The following is a 16676-nucleotide window of genomic DNA, read 5'->3' on the forward strand; positions in this document are numbered from 1 at the left end:
AGAACGAACTGGCCAGATTGAACCCAGCGGACACGGACCCGGTGCAACAGGCTCCCTACTGGGCATACATGAGCAACTACTCAGAGAAGTCATGAAAGATCTTTGTGCCTTATCTGAGGATGTAAAAAGGTCAGTGAGCAGGTTGACGGGGTATCCACTCCCCTTACTCCGTCCCTTCCAAGAACCCAGTCTGACCAAACCGCACAGCCTGGGATGGCTATGCCCCTTGGCTCAGCAACACAATCAAAACGAGAGCCTTACGTACCCAACCCAGAACCCTGTGCTGGGGACCTAGGGAAGTGCCGGGCTTTCTTACTGCAGTGCTGTCTGGCTTTTGAGCAACAACCACGTACGTACAGCTCAGACAGATCAAAAATTGCATACATCATGGGGCTGTTACGAGGGGATGTCTTATCATGGGCCACCGCGACCTGGGACAACCAGCCAGAGGTCTGTTCCTCCTTCTCCACCTTCGTCTCCGGAATGAGGAAGGATTTTGAACAGCCCATTTGTGGGAAGGACGCTGCTCGGCACCTTCTGACTCTCTGTCAGGGCTCGCGATGCGTAGCGAAATACTCCATAGAGTTCTGAACATTAGCGGCTGACTCTGGATGGAATGACGAAGCACTCCAGGAAGTGTTTCGATGGGGTCTCTCTGACAAGATAAAAGATGAATTAGCGGCCAGGGATGATGCAAACAGCCTGGACTCTTTGGTCTCTCAAGCCAACTAGGTAGATAATCGACTTAGAGAACGTCTGAGAGAAAAGACCGGTCACCCCGCTCCTCGGGTCATCCTACGGCCCACCTTACCATCTTCAGCCAGCCTCTCTTCCCCTTCCGCTCCTAGGGTAGCCCCCGCTCCAACTGTTCTGGTGAATCAGACGACACTTCCTTCAGTTCCCCAAACCCAAATGCAGATCCAAGCTACTGTAACCTACAACCAACAGTCCCTGCCCTTGTCTACCTTGATAGACCTGGTGCTGAGGGGAATCTGTTGGATGAAGACATAGCTGCCCAGGCCGGAATTCCTCGGGAGCCATTGTCTACCCCTCTGGAAGCCCGGGCACTGGACGGAAGACTTCTGGCTTGAGTCACTCACCGTACTCCACCACTGTCTTTGATCCTCTCTGCAAATCATCGGGAGCAGGTACAATTTAACCTAATCTCCTCTCCTCAAGCCCTGATAGTACTTGGATACCCCTGGTTACGCCGCCATAATCCTTGCATTGATTGGTCTACCAGGAGGATAGCCAGCTGGAGCCTGTTTTGCCACACCACCTGTCTGAGGTCGGCCCTATCCCCTAGGGAGGATACAGCAAATTCGCCTGTCTTTGAAACCCTCGACTTGTCCAGTTCCCACAGAATACCACGACCTGGGACAGGTATTCAGCAAGCAATGTGCTCTTTCCCTGCCTTCACACCGCCCGTATGACTGCGCTATCGACCTTCGCCCCGGGGCCTCGTTACCTACCAGTCGCCTGTATAACTTGTCCTGGCCTGAGAAAGAAGCCAGGGAGAAATATATTAGTGAGTCTCTCGCGGCAGACATTATTCGACCCTTGTCCTCCCTGGTGGGCGCTGGATTCTTTGAGGGGAAGAAGGATTGCTCTCTCCATCCCTGCATTGATTACCGAGGCCTAAATCAGATCACCATTAAGAACAAGTATCCACTGCCTCTTATAAGTTCTGTGTTCGAGCCACTTCATGTAGCCACCATCTTCTCGAAGTTGGACCTCCGAAACACCTACCATTTGGTCCGGATAAGGGAGGGGGATGAATGGAAGATGGCTTTCAATACCCCGTTAGGCCACTTCGAGTACTTAGTCTTGCCTTTCGGCCTCACCAATGCCCCCGCAGTTTTTCAAGCCTTGATTAACGATGTACTAAGAGACTTCATTAACCGCTTTGTGTTTGTCTACCTGGATGACATCCTAATCTTTTCCAGCAGTCCCCAGCAACACGTGCACCATGTCCGTCAAGTCCTGCAGAGGCTGGGGGAGAATAAATTATTCGTAAAGGCAGGAAAATGCGAATTCCACGTTCCCTCGGTCAGCTTCCTAGGGTATATCATTGAGAGGGGACAGGTGAGAGCTGCTCCTGAGAAGATCTGGGCTGTGGCGGAGTGGCCCAAACCCATGGACCGCCAGCAACTCCAACGGTTCCTGGGGTTTGCGAACTTCTATCGCCGGTTCATCAGAAACTAGTCAGGTGGCAGCTCCCCTTACCCGACTTACCTCACCTACCACACCTTTCCTTTGGAACTCCGGGGCGGACTCAGCATTCGCCAAACTGAAGAGGCGTTTCACATCTGCCCCCATTCTGATTCAACCAGACCCCTCCTGTCAGTTCATTGTGGAGGTTGACGCATCTGACTCTGGGGTGGGAGCGGTACTGTCCCAACGTTCCGGCCCGGATCAGAAACTACATCCCTGTGCCGCCTTCTCTCGCCGACTGTCTTCCGCTGAACGAACCTACAACGTGGGGAACCAGGAGCTACTAGTGGTCAAACTGGCGTTGGAAGAGTGGAGGTATTGGTTGGAGTGGGCGGAACACCCATTCATCGTCTGGACAGACCACAAGAACCTTGAATATATCCAGACCGCCAAACACCTGAATACCCGCCAGGCACGTTGGGCACTATTTTTTGGCCGGTTCAGGTTCTCCCTCACCTATCGTCCGGGGTCCAAGAACAGGAAGCCCGATGCCCTCTCCCACCAATATGTTTCCGAGGAGAACCTTCCCAACCCTGAGACCACTCTTCCACCATCCTGTGTAGTGGCTGCCCTCACCTGGGAGATCGAGTCCAAAGTCAAAGAGACCCAAAGGACGCAACCGGACCCAGGCACCAGACCTCCCAATCACCTCTTTGTACCCGATGCTGTTCGATCACCGGTCTTACAGTGGGGCAGACTTCTCGCTTCACCTGCCATCCCGGAGTTGATCGGACCCTGACCGTCCTGAAGAGGCATTTCTGATGGCCCTCCCTGGATGCTGACACCCGTTCCTGTGTTTCTGCATGTTCCGTCTGCGCCCATGGAAAAGCCTCCCATCGTCCACCTGTGGGATTACTCCGTCCCCTACCTGTACCTGGGCATCCCTGGTCCTACATCACTTTAGATTTCATCACCGGTCTACACTCTTCACATGGAAACACTGCTGTACTCACTGTGGTGGATCGTTTCTCCAAGTCAGTGCATTTTCTGGCCCTCCCTAAACTACCTTCCGTGCAGGAGACCGCAGATCTTCTTGTCCGCCACATCTCCCGTCTTCACAGAATCCCCGCGGACATCATCTCTGATCGAGGTCCCCAGTTCGTCTCACAGGTATGGAAGGCCTTCTGTCAAGCCTTAGGTGCAACAGTCAGCCTGTTGTCCGGCTTCCACCCCCAGATGAACGGGCAGACAGAACGGGTCAACCAAGACCTGGAGGCAACGATACGTTGTGTAATGGCAAACCACCTATCAACCTGGAGCGACCATCTCCCGTGGATTGAGTACGCCCACAACTCCCTGGTGAGCTCTGCCATTGGGAGGTCCCCGTTCGAGTTCTCCCTTGGGTACCACCCCGCCCCGCTCCTGCTTTTCCCTGCACAGGGAGAAGAGATCGCGGTACCATCGGTTTGGGACCATGTTGATCAGTACCGGAAGATTTGGGAGGAGACTCGCACGGTCCTACTCGAATCAACAAATCGAAATAAGAAAACGGCCGACCGACCCCGGACTCCAGCACCGGAGTACCAACGGGGGCAGATGGTGTGGCTTTCCTCCAGCGACATTCCGCACAAATGCGAACCTAAGAAACTCGCCCCCCCGCTTCCTGGGACCATTCAAAGTCGAAAGGATTATCAATCCCACAGTGGTCCGCCTCACGCTGCCAAAGTCCATGCGTGTTCACCCAACCTTCCATGTGTCTCAGTTGAAACCAGTCTCTGTCAGCCCTTTGTGTCCCCCAGCTGAGACTCCTCCCCCTGCCCGGCTCATCGACAACCACCCGGCATACACCGTCCAACGACTGCTAGATGTGCACTGTCGGGCCAGGGGTCTCCAATACCTGGTGGACTGGGAGGGGTACGGTCCTGAAGAGTGTTCTTGGGTTCCCCGCTCCTTTATCCTAGACCCTTCCCTCATCCAGGACTTCCATCGGGACCAGCCAGACAGGCCTGGAGGAACGCCGGGAGGCTCCCATTGAGGGGGAGTACTGTCATGGTTCCGGTTGGCCGTTCCCCTTTAACACTTCTTTCTCCCTGATTATGCCCCAGTTTCAGTCAATTACTGCTAGTTACCCAATTACCATACATCTAGCTCTCATCAGAGACTGGGAAATAAATACAATGGCGACTCTATCACAGGTCGCCAGTTTGTTGGTCAATTCTCGTGTGATACTTCGTTCCCTGTTCCAATTAGAGCCGGTAGTTCTGAGTTCTGCTCTGGTTTCTAGAGAGTCCCTGTGAATCCCGTCTCCTTGTCAAGATTCCTCTGGTTTCCTGCTCTACGTTCAGGTCTCGCCAGCCTCCCCAACTGAGTTGACGTGCCAGTGTCCCGCACTTGGGTTCTCCTCTGTCACCCCTGTATAACACTTCCCAGCAGAGACCCGGACCTCACAACAGCAGCAGCAATGAAAAAGGTCTTCCTGGAGATTTCCAGATGTTCCTCCGTGCTCCCATGTCTGTTTTTCATCAGATTAGGGCTGTGCATGGCACCCTGTTTGACAAATAACAGATACCAACTCCAGAGAGGCTGCTGCAAACTGTGTCGCGCCACCATCTTAGCTAATATTTATCTGAATGTTACCAACAATATCTGTGTGTGTTGCCCATTTCCAATTGCCTTGAGAAGGTGGAGATGAACCACCTTCTTGAACCACTCAAGTCCTGGTGAAGGTACTTCCAAGAGCCATTGGGCAAGGGGCTTGAGTATTTCAATGCAACAATGCTGAAGGACCAGCCATCTACCAATTTAGGATTGTACACCACATGTAGAAAAAAAATGCAGATGGTGGTGGTTCTCGCTGCTACTGCTCTTGTCTTTACTAGTAGAGCCACAGAGCTTGGTAGGGGAGTGTAGCCTAGACAAATAATTACAATGAATTCTGTAGATGGCACACTGTGTAGTGGTGGTAGAGGGAATTAATATTTAGGGCAATTGAAGGTAGGCCAATCAAACATGTTGCTTTGGGTAATGTTGAGTTTCTTTCGAGTTATTAGCACTATATTCGTTCAGGGAGATGGAAGGTGTTAGATTACACTCCAGACTTGGGCCTTATAGTTAGTGACAGAAATTGTGATAGTACGAAGTGAGTGATTTATCATAGGAAACCCAGCCTCCAATCTGCTTCTGTAACCTTGTGTGGTGAACTACATATACCTGTCTGGACACGCCCCCCCGCTGACTGCTCCTGTGGCTCCTCCCACTGACTGTGGCTCCTCCCACGAACCCTTGTATAAAGGCGATCAGAGCCTGAGCCCTGGTCTCAGACTCCAGGATGTAGTGTGGTGGTCAATTGTTGCTTGTTCTTTCTTCCGGCCAAGAAAAGCCTATATCTCGCCTCACGTCTCAGAGAGTTATTGATGGTGCATCAATTTTATTGGCTGGAAGTTTTAAAACATGGAAAGTATTTTACGTCTGGAAAAATTAGACTTGGACCCCCAAGCCCCAGAAACAGCTCACGCCTTTGAACTCTGGCTTGCATGCTTCCAATCTTACTTGGAAGCGATTCCAGTGACTGAGCCTGCCACAATGTACAAAATACTACTATTCAGAGTAAGTCCAAAAGTATTCTCCCTTATCAGAGACCTGCCAACCTACCAAGGGGCACTGGATGCCCTCAAAAGACAGTACCTATGTCCTGTGAACACCGTCTACGCAAGACATCGCTTAGCGACGCAGCGACAGCAACCCGACGAGTCGAGTGCCGAGTTTCTCCAAGCCCTACAGACACACATGCGAACTTGCGACTGCAGAGGACTGACGGCAGAACAACATGCGGAGCTGCTAGTACGAGACGCCTTCGTTACGGGGATCAGGTCAGTGTACATGTGCCAGCGGCTGCTGGAAAATGCCGATCTTACCTTATGCTCAGTGATCGAGACAGCCGACACGCTGGAGGCTGCTCTACACAACGCGGACGCTGTCCAGCCGTGCGATCCCCTGCTGCAATTCACCACTGCCGCTGCCAGTCACGAGTCCACAAACTCTCTGAAACCAACCACAGCTGCTGCCAGTTGCAAGTCCGCGCAGTGTTGCTTCTGTGGACTCGAAAAGCACCCCCAAAAATGCTGCCCGGCCCGAGAAGTGACCTGCTCCAGCTGCGGGAAGAAGGGCCATTTCACCAAGGTCTGTAAGTCTGAACCACGAGCGGGGTTGGGCAGCGCTGCGTGTGAGGCATGGGGGCCACCATCTTGCCTGCCCACCTCGTGCGAGGCATGGGGGCCGCCAGCTTGCCCCGCCCCCGACCCACTGGTGTTTACCGGGCACCAAGACAGCGGTTCAACTCTGGCCTCCATAACCCTCGACCAAAGCGCCCCCCACCAGCTTGCAAGGTCAATGATGGACATCCTGGTGGAGGGGCACAGGACTAGCTGCCTGTTTGACAGGGGCAGCAATGAGAGTTTTATTAACCCGGACACGGTGCAACGCTGCAGACTCGTGACATGGCGGGTAAGCCAGAGGATCACCATGGCTTCTGTGTCGCATTCCACAGACATCCGGGAGGGGTTGTGCAGCGGCATTGGTGGTGCAGGGCACAGAATATCGGAACTTTGCGCTACTCGTCATGCCTCAACTATGCGTGCCTGTGCTATTGGGGCTGGACTTCCAGAGCCACCTCGAAAGTATGACTACGGCATATGACGGGCCCCTCCCACCACTCACTGTCAGGAATCCTCAGTTTTGTGGGACTTCGTCATATACCCCGCTACTGACCACATACACACACCAACCCACACATCCCACCCAGCACCATGCCAACAGCTGCGCTACCGACACCACTTGCAGCCTCTCCAGCTTCAAGATCCCTCCCCCACCGCTGTTCGCCAACCTGACCCCCAACTATAAACCTGTGGCAACTAAAAGCAGGAGGTACAGCGTGGGGGATAGGGCCTTCATTCAGTCGGAGGTGCAGCAGCTGCTCAGGGAGGGGATCATTGAGCCAAGCACAAGTCCTTGGAGGGCCCAGGTGGTTGTTGTTTGGACCAGGCAGAAAAATAGGATGGTCGTGGACTATAGCCAGACCATCAATAGGTTCACACAGCTTGATGCGTACCCTCTACCCCGCATTGCGGATATGGTCAACCAGATAGCTCAGTACAAGGTGTACTCGACAATAGATCTGAAATCCGCTTATCACCAGCTCCCCATCCGCCCAGAGGTGCCTTCGAGGCGGGCGGCGGGCTCTATCACTTCCTGCACGTCCCATTCGGTGTCACAAATAGTGTTTCTGTCTTCCAGAGGGAAATGGACCAGATGGTGGACCAGTGCCAACTGAAGGCCACATTTCCCTATCTGGATAACATCACCACCTGTGGTCACGACTGGTCAGATCACATCGCCAACCTCCAATGATTTTTCCAAGTGGCCAAAGCCCTGAACCTTACTTATAACAGGGACGAGTGTGTGTTCGGAACCACCCGCCTTGCTATACTTGGGTACGTCGTGGAGAACAGGGTCATTGGCCCTGATCCCGACCGTATGTGCCCCCTGTTAGAACTCCCTCTCCCCACCACCCTCAAAGCCCTCAGATGGTGCCTGGGCTTCTTTCCCTATTATGCTATTACGCCCAATGGGTCCCTCATTACGCAGACAAGGCCCGCCCCCTGGTCAAGTCTACCACATTTCCCCTCTCTGCCGAGGCCTGCGCGGCCTTCAGCCGCATTAAAGGGGACATTGCCAAAGCAACCATGCATGCGGAGGACGAGACCATTCCCTTCCAAGTAGAGAGTGGCGCCTCCAATTTCTCGCTGGCTGCTACCCTCAATCAGGCAGGCAGGCCAGTAGCATTCTTTTCTCGTATCCTTCAAGGCCCTGAAATTCGGCACTCCGCGGTGGAGAAAGAAGCCCAGGCTATAGTGGAAGCTATTAGGCACTGGAGGCACTATCTCACCGGCAAAAGGTTCACCTTGCTGACTGACCAGCGCTCAGTTGCATTCATGTTCAGCAACCAACAGCGGGGCAAAATCAAAAATGATAAAATTTTGCAGTGGAGAATAGAACTCTCCACCTACAACTATGATATCCTGTACCGGCCTGGAAGGCTCAATGAGCCCCCTGATGCCCTATCCCGGGGAGTGTGTGCCAGCGCACAGCTCAACCAGCTATACGCCCTCCACGCACATCTTTGCCACCCGGGGGTCACCTGATTTTACCATTTTGTGAAAGCCCGGAACCTGCCATACTCCCTTGAGGACATCAGGATGATGACCAGGGACTGCCAAGTCTGCGCTGAGTGCAAACTGCACTTCTATCGTCCTGAAAAGGCACAACTTATCAAGGCTACCCGCCCCTTTGAGCAACTGAGTGTTGACTTTAAGGGCCCCCTTCCCTCCACCGACCGCAATGTCTACTTTCTCAACATTATCGACGAGTACTCGCGGTTCCCCTTTGCCATCCCCTGCCCACGTCCATCATAAAAGCCCTGCACCAGCTCTTCACTCTGTTCGGATATCCCTGCTATATCCACAGTGATAGAGGGTCCTTCTTTATGAGTGACGAGCTGCGCCAGTACCTGCTGGCTAGGGGCATTGCTACTAGTAGGACCACGAGCTATAATCCCCGAGGAAATGGACTGGTGGAGAGGGAGAATGCCACAGTGTGGAAGGCCACACTTTTAGCCCTTAAGTCAAAAGGGTTGCTGGTCTCTCGATGGCAGGAGGTCCTCCCCAAGGAACTCCACTCTATCCGGTGCAATCACCACCGGCACCTGTGCAATCACAGCTGGTGTTACATAGATCACAGCGACAGATTCAACCACCTGATAGACTTAACCTGTAAATATACTTGTAAGAAACTTCGCTCCATGGGGACTCTCTTTTAAAACAAAGGGGGAGGGGGTGAATGTGGTGAACTACATATACCTGTCTGGACACGCCCCCCCCCCCCCCCCCCCTGCTGACTGCTCCTGTGTCTCCTCCCACTGACCCCGGTATAAAGGCGATTGAGGCCTGAGCCCTGGCCTCAGTCTCCAGGATGTAGTGTGGTGGTCAATTGCTGCTTGTTCTTTCTTCCAGCCAATAAAAGCCTGTATCTCACCTCACATCTCGGAGAGTTTTTGATGGTGCATCACCTTGGTATTTATGTGTCTGTTCCAGTTGGGTTTCTGGTTAATAGTGATTTTCATAATGTTAATATTGGGAAAGATAGTAGTTATAATGCCACTATCTCTTAAAGAGCTGTGAATGGAGTCGAACAGAGTGCAGTAATTCCTGACCATTCCCACCTCTGAATGAATGAAGAAGAATACAAGCTGATGAAGACATATGGGCCTGGATAACTCCGGCAAACCCTTATCTTCACTGATCACAACTACCTTCCTTTATACAGTTATTGGAGTGCCATCCTTTTGATGCCAAGTGACTTCAGTTTTAACAGGGCAGAGAATTTGAAGGTTGCTGATGTGGTGCTGTTGTCTGAAAAGGAACAAAGCAGTAGACTTAGGACAACTATCCAGATGTCAATACTGGACAAAAATTCTGAAGAACATCATTAATTGTGTTTATTAATGTCGTTTATTGTCATGTCCACACATAGATGTATACACAGTTTCTATGCAAAACTTACTTGCTTCAGCATCATATAAGCAGCATTCACAAGAAAATATAAATTACACATAAATCATATACAATTTTAAGCAAGTTACACAATTGGTAAATTGGTTTATTATTGTCACACGTACCAAGGTACAGTGAAAGAGGAGGTTTCTGTGATGTGAGCAATGCCTCCAGCTATCTGCAGTTTCTTGTGATCATGGCAGAGCAGTTGCCATACCAAGCTGTGATACATCCAGATAGGATGCTTTCTGTGGAGCATTGATTAAAAACTGGTGAGGATCGATGGGAACATGGCAAATTTCTTTGGCTTCCTGAGGAAGTAGAGATGCCAATGTGCTTTCTTGGCCATGACGTGTACATATTTGGACCAGGACCGGCTACTGGTGATGTTCACTCCGTGGAACCTGAAGCTTTCAGTCTGCTCGACCTGGGCACTGTTGATGTAAAGTGAAATGTGTGCATGGCATCCCCTTCCTGAAACTCTTTTCTTTTGCTGACATCATTGGGCACTCTTCCAGGGAAGATGGGACCTGTGAAGAAGGCACAGTTTGCGCTTGAACTGAAGGGGAACTAATATCCTAGCAGGAGGTTTGCTAGTGTTTCACGGGGGAAGGGGTTAAACTAGAGTTGAAGGGGGATGGGAATGGGAGCATCAATACAGTTAGTACAGTGGTTGTGGAGCAAGATGTTGTTAAGCCTATAGAGAAAGTCAGGAATCGAAAGGTCAAACACGATGGGAGTAACGTTCTGAGCTGTGTGTATTTCAATGCAAATTCTGTAGGAAAGGCAGATGAATTTAGGGCTTGGTTCAGCATGTGGAGTTATGACATTGCAGCTGTTAGTGAGACCTGGTTACAGGAGGGGTAGGACTGACAGCTCAGTGTTCTGGGGTTCTTTTGTTTCAAATACCACAGAAGGGAAGGGACTAAAGCGGGCAGGTGGCATAATACCATTAGTTTTAAAGTAATTATGAGAAAATATACGTCTGGTTCTTGGGTTGAGATTCTAAATTGGAGAAAGGACAATTTTGATGGTATCAGAAAGGATCTGGCAAGTGTGGAATTGGACAGGTTGTTTTCTGGCAGAAGTGTACTTAGTAAGTGCGAGGTCTTCAAAAGTTTTGAGAGTACAGAGTTTGTATGTGCACGACAGAATAAAAAGCAAGCATAACAGATATAGAGAGCCTTGGTTTACAAGAGATATTGATGCCCTGGTTAAGAAAAAGAAAGAGCTTCATAACAAGTATAGGTAGGTATAAAATTGGTCCAAGGGACAAAATTGGTCCTCTGGAAGATCAGATTGGTAATCTATGTGTGGAGCTGAAAGAGATGGGGAGATCTTAAATCAATTTTTTACATCTGTATTTTCTCGGGAGATGGACACAGTCTATTGGTGTGAGGCAAAGCAGCAGCAAGGTCATGGACCTTTACAGATTACAAAAGAGGAGGTGTTTCCTGTCTTGGGACAAATTAGGGTGGATTCTGCAAATTAGTGTAGAAATTGCAGGGGCCCTAGCAGAGATATTTAAAACATCCTTAGCCACAGGTGAGGTGCCGGAGGATTAGAGGATAGGTAATGCTACTCTGTTGTTTAAGAAAGGCACCGAGAATACGATGGGAAATTATAGGATGGTGAGCCTGACTTAAGTAGTGGGTAAGTTATTGGAATGTAGCCTAAAGGACTGGATACATAAGTATTTGGATTGACAGGGACTGATTAGGGATAGTCAACATGGCTTTATGCATGGTAAGTCATGTCTAACCAATCCTATGGAGTTTTTCAAGGATGTTACCAGGAAAGATGACAAAGGCATGGACTTCAGCAAGGCCTTTGACAATGTCTCACATGCGGAGGTTGGTCAAGAAGGTACAATGGCTTGGCATTTAAGATGAGGCAGTAAGTCGTATTAGACATTGTCTTCACAGGAGAAACCAGAGAGTGGTCATAGATGGTTGCATCTCGGATTGGAGGCCTGCGACTAGTGGTGTGCTGCTGGGATCAGTGCTGGATCTGAATGATAACGTGGGAAATTGGATCAGCAAAATTGTGGATGACAGCAATATTGGAGGTGTAGTGAAAGTGAAGAAAGAATATCACAGCTTGCAGCATAATCTGGACCAGCTGGAAAAATGGGCTGAAAAATGGCAGATGGAATTTAATGCAGACAGGTGTGAGGTGTTGGCTTTCGGGAGGACCAACCAAGCTAGGTCTTACATTGCAACAAACAAAAGTGCTGGAGGAACTTAGTAGGTCAAGTAGCATCTATGGAAAAGAGTAAATAGTCGATGATTCAGGCTGAGAGCCCTCTTCAGGTGAGCAGTAGGGCACTGAGGAGTGCTGATCCATAATTTCTTGAAAATGGTGTCGTAGGTAGATAGAGTCATAAAGAGCATTTAGCACACTGACCTTCACAAAACAATGTGTTGAGGACACGAGTTGGAATGTTACGTTGAAATTGTATAACACATTGGTGAGGAATGTTTGGAGTATTACGTCCAGTTTTGGTCACCTACAGTACCTACAGGAAAGATGTGAATAAGATTGAAAGACTGCAGAGAAAATTTACAAGTATGTTGCCAGGACTTGAGGATTTGAGTTGTAGGGAAAGGTTGAATAGATTAGGACTTCACTCCCTAGAATGTAGAAGATTGAAGGGAGATTTGATAGAGGTATACAAAATTATGAGGAGTATAGACAGGGTAAATACAAGTAGGCTTTTCCCACTGAGGTTCGGTGAGACTACAACTCGAGTTCAAGGGTGAAAGGTAGAAGGTGAAATGTTTAAGGGGAACATGATGGAGAACTTCTTTACTCGGAGGGTGGTGAGAGTGTAAGTGGAAGATGCAGATTCAATTTCAACACTTAAGAGAAATTTGTATGGGTACGTGGATGGGAGGACTGTGGAGGGCTGTGGTCCCAGTGCAGGTCGATGGGATGAGGCAGGTTAATGGTTTAGCATGGACTAAATTGGCCAAATGGCCTGTTTCTGTGCTGCAGTATTCTATGACTCTAAACCAGAGCACCCAGTGGAAATCACGGGGAGAATGTACAAACTCCTTATGGACAGTGATAGGAATTGAACCGTAATTGGTGGTATTGTAAAACATTGCACTATCTACTACACTACTATGCTGTCCATCACAGACACAGAGTACAAGAGCAGAAAGGCTATGTTGGAAATGTATAACACATAAGTTGGACCCAACTGGAGGACTGTGCTGGTAACCATTAACAAAAGAGAGGGTGGAGAGGAGATGATGTCTGATCTAGACAACAATAATAAAGCTAATCTTTAGAAATTCTGAGGAGGGACGGTCTAGGCTGTGGTTGTTTTCTTGGATTGAGAGAAAAAAGGGACATTTAATTGATATTTATAAAAATTAGGAGAAGATAGACATATAAATGTGAGACCGTCTTCTATCAATAGACAGGTCAGCAACTGGGTGGGGTACAGCACAGCTGATCAGTAGAGAGATTAGAGGAGGATTGAGAATAAATGTTTTTACTTAGAGAAGATTGTTGGGTATGGACCTTACAGTCTGAAAGGGTTTTGAAGGCTTACACATTAACCACTTTAAAAAAAAACTTTGGATGAGCCATTGAAGTGCCATAACCTGCAAGGCTGTAAACAACAGCTGGGAAATGGGATTGGTCGGTGTGGACACAGTGCACCAAGTGGTTTCCTTTAGTGTTGCATCCTTCTGTGCTTCTGGATGCCTCAGCTGGAGGAGCTCAGCACTTCGGAGTTTAAACAACAGTTGGCATCTCTGTCCCACATTCACAAGGCTGAGAATGACGTGAATAGACTTCTTTAGAAGGTGGTTACATCACAACTTATTGATGTGTAGATGGGGAGGCATTAGATTGGCAGGAGGAATAGAAAAGGCAGGAGAATTCTAACAGCAACTTTCTCTGAAAGTGGTGCTATCTCTAAATAGTGTTAAGTGTATCTAATGAATGGTGTCAGTGCCAATTCCATGATAGTGTTGGTGGTTCTAGATATGAGAAATGATAAGGCTTTATTTGGCACATATACAACTGAAGCATCAAAACGTATTATGAAATGTGTTGTTTATGTCAAATCAAGTTAGCAAGAAATGTGTTGGGCAGCCCACAAATGTTGCTACACTTCCAGTGCCAACATGAAGGAAGGGCAGGCAAGTCATGACAGAATAAGAATCAATGTTATTAAAGGTAATCGGATATTTCTACAACTGTAGAGGTCATGCGTTTACCTCCTTCATAGCCAGCACAAGGATTGCAGTAATGATGGAATATTTTGAAGTGGGAAATAAGAAGAGTGGACAACTTGGGGTCATGGTTTAATCTTAAAAATTACGCAGAAAAAAGTTGTTAGGTCCACGCAAGTACCCAAGAGAACAATCCTGCTGTCTTTGTTTCCTTGTGCTCCTTCATTTATGCGTGCCCACCAACTTCCCCCTTTTATTTTGTTTCTTTTTGTTGTTAACCTAAATGAAACAGTCACTTGCTCTGTAGTAGCCCAACAACTTTTGGTATTGAGGATGCCAGAGCACCTAGGGAGAAGAATTGACTTAGGTTAAGAAATGTACTGTGGTCCCAATAGATTAAACAGTTTCCCATTTGTTCTAAGGAATAGCTCAACTCACAAGGGAATCAGTGGAGGATGTTTACTTGGACTTCCAAAAGGCCTTTGACAAGCTGGTGCACCTGAGCTACTAAACAAGATAAGAGCCCATGGTATTACAGGAAAGAAATCAGCATGGATAGAAAATTGGATAACTGGCAGGAGGCAAAGATTGAGAATAAAGAGGGCACTTTCTGGTTGGCTGCCGGTGACTAATGGTGTTCCACAGAAGGCAGTTTTGGAACCATTTCCTAATACGTTATATGTCAATGATGTAAACAGCAAGAAGGCCCAGTCTCTCATGCGCAAACTTGGAGGTGATCCCAAGATAACTGCCCAACATCCCAATGTGTCTGCTAACCAAGTTGCACACCAGTTGCTCCTAAATGGAAAGACCAACAAGAAACAACCAAGAGCACAACTTGATAGGAAGTACAGCAATGACCCTGGCTTCACTGGACCATTTACCATGGAAGAGCTGGAAATTGGTATAGCTAGTCTAAAACACGAGAAAGCAATTGGTCTTGACAACATAGCATTGGAGCAGATAAAGCATTTTGGACAGCAAGCAAAGAAATGGCTTCTACAATTGTTCAACCACTGTCTGGAAACACACAAGCTACCTAATATTTAGCAGAAGTCACATGTAATAGCACTATTAAAGCCTGGAAAAATTCCCTCAGATCCTAAGAGTTTTCAGCCAATCTCACTGCTTTGCCACATCAATAAGCTGTTCGAACTCCTGATACTCAATAGGATAGCACCAACTGTAGATGAGAAGATCATTCCAGAGCAAGCAGGTTTCCGCCCCAGCAAATCAACAACAAGACAACTGCTCAACCTCAAACAATATATCGAAGATGGTTTTGAGCAAGGGATGGTAACAGCTGCTGTTTTTGTAGACTTGTCAGCAGCTTACGATACAGTGAACCATAGACATCTCCTGTCCAAGATCCTAGAGATGACAAAAGATATTCACTTAACAGAGCTGTTAGAAAGCCTGCTTCAGAATCGCCGGTTCTATGTTGAACTAGGTGGGAAGCACAGCAGGTGGCATTTTCAGAAGAATGGCCTTCCTCAGTGAAGTGTGCTTGTACTGCTGCTGTACAACATCTACACGGATGACCAACCTATAGATGATGTCACATGCCGTTTTATATATGCTGATGACTTATGCATTAATGCCCAAAGCACTGATTTTAACACCGTGGAGAAAACACTTTCTGAGGCCTTGGAGGGACTCATCCTACTAGGAAGAAAACCACCTCCACGTAAACCCATCAAAGACACAAGTTTGTGCATTCCACCTCAGGAACCGTGAAGCCAAACGACAGCTTAAAGTGACCTGGTGTGGAGCCACACTGATGCATTGCGAGCACTCTATCTACTTAGGAGCCACCCTTGACAGATGCCTCTTTCAAGAACCACATCAATAAGACAAAGGCAAAAGTGAGCACACAAAACAACATCCTGAATAAGCTCACTAACACAAAATGGGAAGCAAGCTTGAAAACATTGTGAGCCAGTGCACTTGCTCCTTGCTATTCCACTGCTGAATACGCCTGCCCTGCATGGGAAAGATCTGCTCATGCTAAGAAGATGGATGCTGTTCTGAATACAAGCTGCCAACTTATCACAGGTTGTTTAAAACCAACAAACACCAACAGCCTATATATCCTGGCGGGTATTGCTCCCCCGATATAAGAATGGTAGCCAGCAAGAAAAAATGACTCCGTCAAACATCAGATGAGAAGCACCCTCTACATGGTCATACACCCACACCCAGCCGCCTAAAGCCAAGGAAGAGCTTCATGAACAGTGTTGTTCCATTACAATCAACCCCATCTGAAGCCCACATCACCTTGTGGAAAGACCAGCTCGCCAGTCTCAAACAACCCCCAACGATGGAAATCCCACCAGATGAAAGCCTTCCCCCAGGAGCTAATTGCAACTGGGCAACCTGGAAGCGCCTTAACAGACTTAGGACTGGTGTAGGTTGTTCAAAGGTGTCACTAAACAAATGGAGATATACAACCGGCCTGACAACTTGTGAATGTGGAACTGAGCCACAAACTATGCAACATCTCCTGCAATGCCCATCGCTAGATGAACCCTGTACTGTTGCAGATCTTGCCGAATTCAACAACAAGGCGCAAAAATGTGTCCAGTTCTGGTTGGGCCATGTATAGACTGTCCGTGGACACGATAAGAAGAAGAATGTCAATGATCTGCATGATGAAATTGATGGCTTTGTGGCCAAGTTTGCGGAAGGATGATACAAAGATATATGGAGGGACAGGTGGTGTTGA

The 16676-nt window shown here is 48.5% G+C and overlaps 1 protein-coding gene across 2 annotated transcripts in view; it reads left to right on the top strand.

The window, feature by feature from the left end:
• The window catches only part of LOC132404670 (sodium-dependent phosphate transport protein 2B-like), a 140246-nt gene that overhangs the window by 101446 nt on the left and 22124 nt on the right, over window positions 1–16676 (top strand). The window lies entirely within an intron of this gene.

Source organism: Hypanus sabinus, chromosome 14 (assembly GCF_030144855.1).
Source record: "Hypanus sabinus isolate sHypSab1 chromosome 14, sHypSab1.hap1, whole genome shotgun sequence".
NCBI lineage: Eukaryota > Metazoa > Chordata > Chondrichthyes > Myliobatiformes > Dasyatidae > Hypanus > Hypanus sabinus.